This window comes from Camelus bactrianus, chromosome 7, assembly GCF_048773025.1.
Source record: "Camelus bactrianus isolate YW-2024 breed Bactrian camel chromosome 7, ASM4877302v1, whole genome shotgun sequence".
In the NCBI taxonomy this organism is placed as follows: domain Eukaryota; kingdom Metazoa; phylum Chordata; class Mammalia; order Artiodactyla; family Camelidae; genus Camelus; species Camelus bactrianus.
Window position 1 is genome coordinate 31696462 of NC_133545.1, and position 13408 is coordinate 31709869.

At 32.5% G+C, this 13408-nt stretch overlaps 1 protein-coding gene across 8 annotated transcripts in view; it reads right to left on the bottom strand.

Annotated features, from left to right (window-relative positions):
• Nucleotides 1-13408, bottom strand: part of FOXP2 (forkhead box P2) — a 1129496-nt gene that overhangs the window by 425422 nt on the left and 690666 nt on the right. For 7 of the 8 annotated variants that reach the window (XM_074367186.1, XM_074367187.1, XM_074367188.1 and 4 more), the window contains one exon: nt 12012-12156. The exons of the other annotated variant lie outside the window; for it this stretch is intronic. The gene's annotated coding sequence lies outside the window, so the exon portion shown is untranslated. Of the gene's footprint in view, nt 1-12011; nt 12157-13408 lie in introns of those variants that run through there. 8 annotated transcript variants of the gene reach the window in all.

Genomic DNA, 13408 nt, shown 5'->3' on the forward strand with positions numbered 1-13408 from the left:
ACTTTTCAAACAAACAGAAAAGAATACACAAAGAGGTGTGGAGTGCAAAATATCTTTGAGGATCCAGTATACAAAGAGAAGTTCTGAAATATTTAAGATTCTAGACGGCTAGGATAGAGGCATGTTACATTTTGAAGCTTGATTGTATATATATTAATTTACTAGGGTAGTGTCTATGAATAAAGAAGATATAATAACCAAGTCTGGTCTCTTAGGATCATCCTGCTCTTTTACCCCATGCATCCATTATCAAGTCCTAGAGAAGGCGAAACATGCACAAAAGCCACGAGGCACAAAGCAACCTGAAGCCACGAAAATTAATGAAATTAGGCCAGAGTAAGGACAGTAAGAAAGAAGAGTTAGAAATATGCTAAGTAGAGAAAGATCACACTAGAATGGCAGGAGTAGTCCAATTTTTGCAGGGACCTATAGATCATCCGGAAGAGTTAGTTTGGATTTTACCCTAAGTTCAAGGGAAAACAAATGCAAAATTATAAGAAGAAAATAAAAATCACCTAATCTTTATTTTTAAAGGTCAGTGCCTAGAGTTAGAACAAATAAAGGGTATAAAGAATTGAATAAAACAGGCAGTCACTGCAGCGCTCCAAGTGAACGTTTTAGACTAGGGCTGTGTCTGTGGGATATGGAGGAAAAAAACACATTTTGATCAAATTTGAGGTTGATTTAATGAAAGCAGGAGAGTGAACATGAAAAGAAAGGAGATGTCCAGGTAAACCAATATTGGTGACAACATTTCTGACACAGGCACCTGGATGTATAATGATGCTTGCTATTCACTAAAACAGAAAATAGCATAAGAAAAGTCCATTTTCTATCATATTTTTATAGGTGGGACACGAGCCGGCAATGAGCTTAATTTTAGATGGATTCCTGTGGGACATTTAAGTAGAGATATCAAGAAGAGAGTTGTAAATGCAGATCTCAAACTCAGAGGAGAAATATGAGTTAAAGATACAAAGGTGGGAGCCCCCACACTAAAAGTGGTAATCAAAGCTCTGGAAGTTAAGTGAGCTCATCTGGAATACTGTACATACAGAGTGAGAAGATAAAGACAGAACAGGAAAAGACCCAGACTTATGAGGTGGGCAAAGAAAAGATTCACAAAGGAGACTTAGGAAGAGGAGTGAGAGAGAGCACATGACATGGGAACCTGAGCTGATAAAAGGAGGAAGCAGTCAGTAGTGTTAAATATTTCAGGGAAGGTGAGTTATTGAAACTGTCCTAAGATTTAGCAACAGTAATATCATTGAGGGACTTCTGGTTAAGCACAGCAGTCTAAACAGATGCAGTTATATCCACTCCTTTCCAAAATACTAATACAAAAATATAAGAATCAAAAGTTATGAACCCATGACAGCGATCATAGAAGAGGTGACATCCAATAAGACATGCCAACACATCTTTGTATATATGACACAGTCTAACATAGATCCTCAAAGAAAGTCGTTCAAGGAATCAATCAGTACTTTATTCAACCATCCAATCCCCATCTTGTAGAAAAGGAAACTGGTCCAGGAGTCAAAAAAAAAAAAATGCAGAGGAGAAATTACACAGGAGTTATACCCCAGAAAAAATTCTCAATGGCAATGCCCCTGTCTCCCTCTGAGTGAACTTAAACTAGCAATGTGTACACTTTAAGGTTTTTTAAAATAGGTAAGAAGCTATTGTAGTGCAGCATAATTTTTTGTTTGCTCTTTTTTTAACTAAGAATCTATGCTTGAAGAAAATGAGCTTTATTAATTAAGCCAAAAATAGTTTCTTTGTGTTAAAAAAAAAAAGAGCAAACAAAAAAATTATGCTGCATTACAATATGGATATTGTCATCAGTTTTGAGAATTTTTTTCTGGGGTATAAGTCCATTACATAACAGGATGTTAATTGCTCAGCCATTATAATTCATATTCATTTCATCTCAACATACTCTTCTGAAGGATTGCACTTCAAGGCAGAAGAATAACATTCACCTTGTAATACAGTGTAAAAGAGGCAATGTCCTTTTGCGAGAAAGAACATCAAAATCAAATCAATTCATTCACTAAATTATTTATTACATGAGGACTGTGTACAAGCACTACGCTGGGCATTGGGGACACAGGGTTGAACAAGGCATACACAAGTTTATATGATACTGAATGGAAAGGATCAGAGTGGGAAATAGGATGGTACCCTTATGACACTGATTCTTAAAATCTAGTGGAAAACAAAAATTATTCTTTTCCACATTTGCTTATAAGCATCATACACATTAGCATTCATCTCTGTAATGAAACTACTGAGAAATTACATTTCTTAAATCACCTAGATTCATGATCTGTATAGATTTAAATTCTAATATAAGTAGATTTAAAATAAAAACAAAATCAATCTATTAATAAAAATACTATTTTAAAACTTCACAACAAAGCCAAAACTGTCTTTTGCACAAGCTTTCTAAGAACCAGTTAAGTTTTGAAAAATTAAGAAGCTGGCAACAACTGAGTACTCAGTTAAAATTTACCTGAACAATTTTACTTTGAAAAATTGACAGGATTTTGAGTTGAAATTTGGTTTGTTAATTCAAAACACCCTTAGTGGAGAGAAGACTGTGTTGATATCCGTGATGAAAAAGAGGGAGGGAGAGTGACTGAAGCAGATTCGGTGTAGTAATGTGCATTTCTCATCTGAAGAGAGGAACCAGGGGTTGACTAGATCAAGACTAATTAAGGAGCCTAGGGGGGAAAAGGCAATAAGAGAAATGGAAATTATAAAAAAGTAATGGTAACAAACTAATTAGATTCTTTCTTTTAGACAAATGCTGACCCACCTCACAGATAGTGTCAAATGCAAGAAACTAGAGTAAAGGTCTTGCTTTGGTCATTGTACCAACACTAACTCTGTCTGTTCTTACGTTTAACAGAAAAGATAAATATCTTGGCATTACCTACTAAAAACTATAAAATAAAAATACATGCTATTTTTTATAAACTCAAGGGGAGCTGAGCAAAGCCTATGTTGTCTCCACTTCACCGTTTTGCTTAGGATCAAATCTTCAATAAGAGTGTCACAAATGTGTAAATATATTAATCAAATTATATAAACTTTCCAACCTATCTCAATATATAATGCCCCTGGGTGATCAAAAATCAAGATCAAAATATGCGATGACTCTGTTATGTAGGGAAGAACAGAATTCTAGTAATGAAAGAAATTTCAAACATTGAAAGAAGCTACTGTAAATGGATCATGGAAGGATTCACATAAATTGTAATGGACACTAGAATGACCCTGTACAGCAATATAATGATGAGTAATCCAACAGTTAAAAAAATAATAATGGAGACTTTCTTTAAACTGTATGTCAAGAGCTGGGCAGGATGTTTCATCTCTGCCCACTAAATTTTCCCCAGCTCATCTGGTACTAAGTTTTACATAATGCCAAAGCAACATTTATACTCTGTACTTGATGAGTTTGATTTACAATAAAATGAAAATTATCACTTCATGGTATAACATCATTAGAGAGAAATTTAGCAGTATACTGTAACAATAGAGATTGATGTTCTAAAAGTCAGACATTCTACTGCAAGTTATAACCTTAGAAAACCCTCAAACATGTACACAAAGATAGATTCAGATAGGTTCACTGTAATATTGTGTGGAATTGTCAAAAAGGTAATCAGTCAAATTGTTCATCTACTGGAGAGGGAATTTTAAAACAGCTCAGCTTTATTCAAACCATGGAATGTTACAGAGTAGTTAAAAACTAATTATTACCCACCACAATGGCAAAAATGAAAATAAAAAATCTCAGTGTTGGCAAGATATAAAGCAACTTGAACTCATGCATTGATGGTGGGACAGTAAATTGAGATAAGCACTTTAGAAGACTGCTTGGAAGTGTCTACTAATGTTGACCCTCAGAAAATGACACAGAGAACCTAGGATACAGACACTAAGTTTATACAATGATGTAGGTAACTTATCACACAAAATTTCTACTCTGAGCTATACAGATATGCATAATATGTACAGGACGTGTACCTCACTCTTCAGAGTAGTATTATGCCTAGTAGCCAAAACAAGAAAACAACCCAAATGTCCCAAAATAAAATGGAAATAATAAACAGTAGTATATTCATGTAATGGAATACTAGATAGCACTCAGGAGAGACACTTAACTACACACAATAACATGGAGGAAGTGCAAAAACTTAATATTAAGGAACAGAAGCCGAAAGTTTATATACTAAATGACTCCATTTATATAAAGTTCAAAACACAAAACTAATCTATGTTGTTAGAGGTCAGAATATGGTTTCCCTGATGTGGGGTGGAGAGGAAAAATAACTAAAATGTAGAAAAAGGATGGGCAGACTTCTGAAGTACTGGTAATGTGCTACTCCTAATCTGGGTAATGATTATGCAGATGTGTTTATTCTGTAAAAATTCATCAAGATGTACCACTTATAATTTTTGCAACTTCCAGTATATAACAGCAAAACTCATAAATGTACAATATATACTTTAATAAAAGCTTAAGAAGTAAGATACGATTTCAACATGGATAAATTCCCTAAACATAATTTTTGAAAGAAAAACTTTTTCAGGACAATTTCCTAAGATGCCACTCACATAAATTTTAAAATCACAAAAAAAAATTATCTGTAAATATCTGTAGAGAGAGAAAAACAGACAGGACAAGTGTACACAACTTTTACTGTATTTGTGGTACTGTGATTCTTAAAAGAGAGAGAGGTCAAATTTGAATATGTGAGTACAATTGTGTTAGCTTCTGTATGCTTATAATACTTTAAAGTAAAAATCTTAAAGAAAGATATTTAGTTTTATGGTTTCTAGGATGACAAGAATCCTTAAACTAATTTGTAGTAAAAAACATTCTTAACCAGTTTGCCCAGATCAACAGATTAACAAATGCTTTACATAGCTTAAATTATCTGAGATAGCTGATGAGTGTTTATTTTAGGTAAAAAATTTAGGTCTTAATACATTTAATGCCTTCTGGACAAACCTAAGATATACTCTCTATGTAGAAAAAAAAAGGTACACTTTTATTTGCAAAAAAGAGAATTTGAGCCTCTTATGTTGTACAATAATAAAATCACTAAACATTTAAGAGAGTTCAACAGAAATGACCTCTAGGAGAACATATACCTTCAAAGTAATTCTTTAATACCCAAGGCTCCTGTATGTTGTTGTTCCTCTATGTTGTTCCACAGGACTATATTCAAAATGGAACATTTAAGAAATAATGGTTGCATGGGTAGAATCATCAACTCCACAAAACTAGATCATTGATAAACCCACTGAACAGAGTTATTCATCCCAGGAACACTATCCCTTTTCCCAGGTATTTTGCATCATTAACTTGGAAGTGGATGCAATAGGTAATTAAGTGGTCCTTCAGATGTATTTGGAGGTTACCACCCATTTTGTGTTTAACAAGTTTCTTTGTTACTGTCTTGTCTTAAAATCTGAAGAGGTATAGGGAATACACAAGTTTTACCTAGTTTGCTTTTTTTTTTTTTTTAATAATAATCACTCAAAACCAAGAGGTCAGGCTTTTCGTGATAAAATACTTAGCTAGATGGGTTTTATCTTTAACCATTCTGTTTCTGTGTTACCATCCTCCCTTCAGGGTTCGAGAGCAGCCAATCAATTAAGATCTGCATTCATTCAGCAATCATAAGCCACAAATTCAGGTAATCTATTTAGGTAAGATTTATGGGCTACTTTCTTAAGATATTAACAAATGCTTTTGCTAAAAAGATTTCATCATTGTAAGAGAACATGGATATTACACCTCATTCTGTTGATTTACTATTAAAGGAAAGATTCAAATCAATTATGAAGACAGTTGTACAAAACTGCCCCAAATAACTTGTGCCTTGTTATTTTGTGAAAACTAAATCACAGGAATGTCATCTTTTCAGAAAGATTCAACTCCTACCTTGCATTTTTTGTTTTGTTAAAACTATCATGTCTCTTCTCCAACATTTAATAAATAAATTATCTTGTTTTCCACATTCTTATACACCTTCTCAAATTGACCACTGCACGTTTTTTTGAACCTCAATAAAGACATAGTAATACATAATTCTCTGAAATACATGCTGAAGGGGAAAAAACAACCTTCTATTGCCAGCTGGGAATTTGTAAGAGAAACATAAATATTCTTTAGATCTTCTTTTAAGAATTTATAAACATCCCAGGTAGGTTAATAAAAAGTTATAGAAATACTAGGGCACAAAGAAATAGTAACTTTTTAAATATCTCCATGTGGTGATAGAATCCATGTTTTCTGAATTCCAAAACTATATCCTTTCCAAAAAAATTTTCTGCTTCAGAATTTAACAAATAGAATAAATGACTATGTACTGCACGATACTGGACAGAGACAGAGACAGAGACAGAGATACAAAGATGGATATATATAGAGAGAAAAAGAGAGGAACAAAGATAAATATACATATATGTATATATAAACACATACATACATGCAAACATACACACACTGACATAAACAGAAAGGGCCAGAGAGAGACCACTACCATTAAGTACCTGCTCTGTGTGAGGCAATTTTTATGTTTGATCATTTAATCTTCATAAAACCCTATAAGGAAATTACTGTTATTATTATTATTATTATTTCTTTTTTTTTCTCATGCTAAACTTACCCAAGATCGATATAAAAAATAAATAAATAAATAAGTGGCAGAGTAAACCCAGGTCTGTCAAATGCAAAAATGAACCTCTTTGCTCCACGGTATGCTTAAAATAAGTTTTAGGTCGACTGTAAGTATTGCTTTGTATCACTTTAACATAGGGAAAAATTCATTCTGGCACTATGAAGACACATAGCTGGTTTTTAAAACAAAATCTGATTTTATTCCCAAAATTTCAATATGGCAAAGGAAAAGTTGCTACAAAGATAATTCTTAGTTGAATATGTTCAAAATGCAATTCCCTGGTAATCTGGGTTTTGGCCAAGACAAATCAAAATCATAGATATTTTACAAATGCCAACTTTTCAGAGTAACAACAAAAAAATGCAATAGCAACAGATGCATTCTCCCTAGACATTTGTGTTGAGCCTAGCTATATCCAGAGTCTGAAGGAAAGGGGGATTTTTATATTTCATTTTTATGAATAATAAATTCCTAGTTTCTGTTAATGTCAACCAGTTAAATAAGATTATAGTCACTCCTTGAAAAATTAAACAGTAGAACATACTGAGAAAAAAAGAAGAAAGTAAGGAGGAAAAAGAAGAAGGGAGGAAAAAGAAGAAGGGAGGGAAAAAAAAAGAAAAGCAAGAAAAATTTTAAAGGGACTAGAAAGAAAACTGTATCTGGTTTCTTTTAAAAAACAAATACAGAGTGCATTTGTTTTTTATTTCTTTTACAACATACTAATATTAATTAATCAATTAAAATCCCACTGAAATTAAAAAGCAAGTGTGTCTGAGGAGGATGGACCACTGCATAAAAGGGATTAAAATTTAAGGAAAGAAGCTACAAACAACTCAGTAGAGATCAGTATTTCATTACTATAGAATGGGGTTTGTTTCTATTGTAAAAAAAAAAAAAAAAAACTTTTAAAATTTAGAATTGAAATTTCTATCTTAAGATAAAGACAAGTTCATGCTACAATAAATTGTTATAAAAAGTTACTAAATGTCTGCAAGGCATTAGCACTTTTCCCAAATAAGTTGGATTTATTAGGCATTAGCACTTTTCCCAAGTAACACATGCTGCTTTATAATATCATAAAATACTGATTTTTAAATTCCACCTTTTAAAAAATTTTTGAATATTCAGAATAGATAGATCAAGTATAAAATTATCTCACTTTTTCTCAGAAGTCTACCTAACAGGATCATTGAGTTTTTTTAAATTATTTAAATGATATTAGACATGCAAAAAAAAAAAAGCATCTAAAATAAAGCCTTTAGTTTTCAGAGCAGTTTTAGTTTTGCAGGAAAACTGAACAGAAAGTAGAGTTGCCATAGACATCTTCTCCCTTATCCGCATCACACACAGATTTTCCAGTATTATTAACATTTTGCATTACTGTGGTACGTTTGCTACAACTGATGAACCGTATTAAAATAATGTTATTAACTAACGTCTAGAGTCCTCATTAAGGTTCACTGTTTGTGTTATACAGTTCTACAGCTGTACAGCTGACAAACACATAATGCAATGTATCCACCATTAAAGTGCTGTACAGAATAGTTTCACTACCCTAAAGATCCCCTGTGTTCTGCCTATTCATCCTTCCCTCTCCTCAACCTCTGGCAACCACTGATCTTTTTTACTGGCTCCATAGTTTTGCCTTTTCCAGAATGTCATATAGTTGGAATCCCAGTAGGCAGCCTTTTCAGATGGCTTCATTCACTCGGTGATATTCACTTAAGGTTCCTCTATGTCTTTTTGTGGCTTAACAGGTCATTTCTTTTCATCAAGTGAATAGTAGTCAATTGTACGGCTGTATCACAGTCTGTTTATCCATTTATCTATAGAGGTTCATCCTGGTTGCTTCCAAGTTTTGGCAATCAGGAATAAAGCTTATATAAAACATTCTTGTGTATATTTTTCATGGACGTAAGTTTTCAACTCACTTGGGTAACTACCCAGGAGTACAATTGCTGGATTGTACAGTAAATATCATATGCATGTTTAGCTTTGTAATAAACTTCCAAACCATTTTCCAAAGAGGCTGTATTCATTCTCACCAAAAATGAATCGGGGTCCTTGCTGCTTGCTCCACATCCTTGGCAGCATGTTGGTGCTGTCAGTGTTTTGAATTTTAGCCATTCTAATAGGTGTGTAGTGGTATTTTGTTGTTTTAATTTGCCATTCCCTAATGAAATAAACACCAAGCATCTTTTCATATGCTTATTTGCCATCTGGATACCTTATTTGGTTAGATCCATTTAAAGCTCTTGCCCATTTTTTCATTGGATTGTATATTTTTTATTGATGAGCTCTCTGTATATTTTGGATACAAATCCTTTATCAGATATGTATTTTACAAATACTTCCTTCCAGTCTATGACTTACCTTTTCATTCTCTTAAGAGTGTTTTTCTTAGAAGTTTTTCATTTTAATAAATCCAACTTACCAATCTTTTCCTTAATGGATTGCGCTTTTGGAGTTTCGTCTAAAAAGTCATCTCCAAACCCATATTATTTATATTTTCTCCTGTGTTACCTTCCAGCAGTTTTATATTTTTGCATTTTATACTTATTTCTATGATTCATTTGTAATTCATTTTTGTAAAAGATGTACATTTTGTGTCTACATTTTTTTTGCACAGAATATCCAGTTGTTTCAGTACCGCTTTTTGAAAATACTGTCCTTTTTCAATTGAATTGCCTTCACTCCTTTGTCAAAGATCAGTTGACTATATTTCTGTGGATCTATTTCTAGGTTCTCTATTTGTGTTACAAAGATCTGTCTTTTATTTCATCAATATAATATTGTCTTGATTACTGGAGCTTTAAACAAAGTCTTGAAGTCAGGTAGTGTCAGTCCTTTGACTTTGTTCTTCAATATTCTGTTGTTTATTCTGGGTCTTTTGCCTTTCCATACACACTTAAGAATTAGTTTATCAATATTCACAAAATAACTTGCAGGGATTTGACTGGGATCATGTTGAATCTACAGATCAAGTTAGGAAGACTTGACATCATAACCATACTGAGTATGTCTATCCATGAACCTGGAACATCTCTCCATTTATTTAGATCTTCTTTGATTTTCTTTCATCAAAATTTTGTAGCTTTCCTAATACTTCTGCAGTTTCCTAAGTTCTAATCCTAAAATGTTGTTGCACATATTTTGTTAGATTTATACCTGTGTTTCTTTTATTTTTGGTGTTATTATAATGGAATTGTCTTTTTAATTTCAAAATTGCAGTTGTTCATCATTGGCATACAGGAAAGTAACTGACTTTCATAGATTAATCTTGTTTTCTGCTACCTTGCTATAATTGTTTATTAGTTTCAGGAGCTTTTCTTAGTTGATTCTTTGGGATTTTTCTACATACTATCATGTCATCTGCGAATAGAAAACTATTTCTTCCTTCCCAATCTATGCTTTTTATTTCCCTCTCTTATCTTAGTTACATGACTAGGATTTCCAGTATGATATTGAATGATTAATCATTCAATACAGGATTGTTAAGAGGGGTCATTCTCCCTTGTTCCTGATCTTAGCAGAAAAGCACCTAGTTTCTCATTGATGGTTTCTCATCAAGCAAATACCCATGCAATCACCAGCCTAGTGAATAAACGGAACATTACTGACACACTAGAAGCTCCTGGAAACTCCACCCTAACTTCTACCACCTACCTATAATGTAACTATTATCTTTACCTTTATCGCAATCAGTTCTTGCATCCCTAAACACTAAAGTCTAGTTTTGGAACTTCATAGAAAAAAATCATTAAGTATTAATCTTTTGGACCTAGATTTTTTTTTCAGTCAATGCTATGTTTATGAGATTTGACCATGTTATTGTTGCTGCTATAGTTTATCCAATTTCACTACTATAGAGCAGAAGATCAAAAAATTTTCTGTGAATGACAGTATCTTCCAATTCTTCATCAACCTCGAACCAGTAAATGAGAGTTTACTACTGACCCATCAAATTTAAATAACTTTGTGAAGTTTCATCACACTTTTCAACAATAAAAATTAAAGTTTTTAATGAAAAGGAATTGTTCCATGTCAGTGAAAGCAATACCAATATTTGTAGTCTTTCTCCATGGTGTCTATTCTAGTTCAATGATAGAAAAATTTTGAACTGAACTAAGACCAAAACTGTTTATTTTTATGCATAGTTTCTGCTAAATTCAAGATTCCTAACTCACAATTACACATTGTCAGGAATGGCCACAGTATTTCACAGCTCTATCAGATGTTCCAAACAACAAGATTAAACATGAAACCTAGAAATTATGAAGAATTCTCACGGCAGAGTACTTTGACAATTTTGTAGATGCTATGTCGCTAAGAATATCACTTTTAAAACCTGTAAAAATTCATATTTCAATTTTGGAGATAATTGGGAGAATGTTTGATTTGATTTGACTCAACTCTAAAAATTACTCATTTTCTACTGCATAATTTGGACTTTTTAAAATCAAAATAATATTCTATCACTGAGTTCTTTCACTAAGGAATGAAAAAGGTTATCAATAGCTATGCAAAAGTCAAATTTCTGGCAGTTAAGCCATTACACCACATATCGAGTGCCTTATCGCAAGGATGATGCACTAGGTAACTTTCCAGAGAAAAGTGGTGATGATAAGAAATTTCTTCCCAAATAATTTTCCTAAAACAACATTGCCTTTAGTCATCATTCTTTATACCAATTTCTGAACAGCAACTGAATTTTGTGTTTCTATAAAATCATTCACAGACATCTTTTAAGTTCTTTCTCACAAAATAGGAAATCAGCCTTTTCAGTACACTGTGCTGACAAAATTTATATATTTTTATAGTAGATTATGGATACAAATTAAGCCCCAATTCATTTTCACTGCAAAGTGAAAAAAGAACTTAATTTCTCTCTTACTGGAAGGTGGATTTAAATAGCTATATTAAGATAGTCTTATTCTCAGATATAAAGAAAGAAAAAGAAAGAACCAAAGTTTAGAGCATAAAGGGATTATGATGGCACAACTGCATATAACAAATCAAAGGAAGTTACCTTTTCATCAGAATACCCTCAAAATTCTTGACAGTTTTCCGCCCGAAGGTAAAATTAAAACTAATCCATTTTGCATTAAATGTTATTATTATAAAGCATCACCTTTGCTATTAGTTAGAAACTGTTAAATAGAAATTTAAGTTAGCAATCAAAACATCTGTGTATTTTGCAAAGAAAAAAAAATCCAAAGAATATCGTCATCACATATTTTTCTACTAACACTTGAATAGCCACAAAAACTGAGAGATGGAAAATACAGAGTACAGATGACTTACATTTGGAAGGTTAGACTTTAATTCTCTCTCCCAGGATTGAGGAGTTTTATTCTTTGTGCTTACAATGCTCCTTTCTCCAGGGTATTCTTCTACTTCCAGAATAGATCAGGATAAAGCTTCAACAGACTTCTATTATTTGTTTGATCTAGGGGGAAATTATACTTTTAATCAATTATTACAAAATTCATCGAATTTTTTTTCTTACTGTGCTGGGGTTGGGGGCTTCTCATTATTTTCTGTTGGATCTGAGGTGAACAGAGAAAATAGGAATTACCATTGTTGAATATTATAATAAATAAGTCAAGCAGTTTAAATTTACACCACTAAAAGAAACCCACATCTATCTTCTTTTTCATTTTTATGGCTAAGCAGCATAGCAAGAGAAAATTAATATTCAAAATCCAAATGACTACAAAAGCCTACTCAAATGTATTTTTAAAAGACTTTAACATAATTTTGCAAATCCAAGAGTTTGAATGGATTGGCAGAGACGATTAGGTATCAAATATTTTTACTCATTCATTTTAATGTCTTAGGGCTAATGAATTACAGGATGATTAGAAAAGTGTAAGCGAAAAATCCATTTTAAAAATTTTTAATGGAATAATAAAAAAAGATGATTTCAAGAGCATGAGATAGACCAGAAACAGAGAGCAAAGGGTCCATAGGCAGGGCAAGAAATCTGGAGTAAGAATTTTAAAGATAGTACAAAGGTTGTGAACTGCTATTCAAACAGAGCATGTTGGTCAAATTAAAGTATGTAACATGAGTACATTTTAAATCTGTTTTCACTAATTCTCTAACAAATCTATGAGATGTAAAAATGCAACATGTCCTACCTTCACAATGACACAGAAACGTAATGTATGACTACCTGACCTTTGGTGATGTGAACATTCATAATTTTAAGAGAATTAATTGTATTCTACAAATTTTATCAAATTGTAGTTTTCTAATAATGGATATTTTCTGCCTCATTAAAACAAAATATTAAGATAAATGTCTTCCACTTGTGCCATACCCTGGCACACACTCTCTTGCCTTATCTTAAAGTCATTCATACTGCTTTCCATTAAATAAAAATTAGAATGTAGGGGGTACATTTAAGGAAAATCAGAAATAAAATACAGATGTTTGGGGGAAAGGCGTCTGCTAGCACTTTAAAGACAATTTTTGCACAGAAATTTAAGATACTAATGATTACTATTACAAAAAATAAATAAACTAGGGTAAGAATATAGTAAACAAATGAAGCCAATCAGTATCTTTATCAGAATAGCGAAATACAAAAGCCAAAATAAATATGGGCAGAAGAATGCCTCTTTAAGCCATCAATCTGATCACAAATTGATACTCATGTGATACCCTTGTTTTTAAACCATTGTAAGGGGTATTTG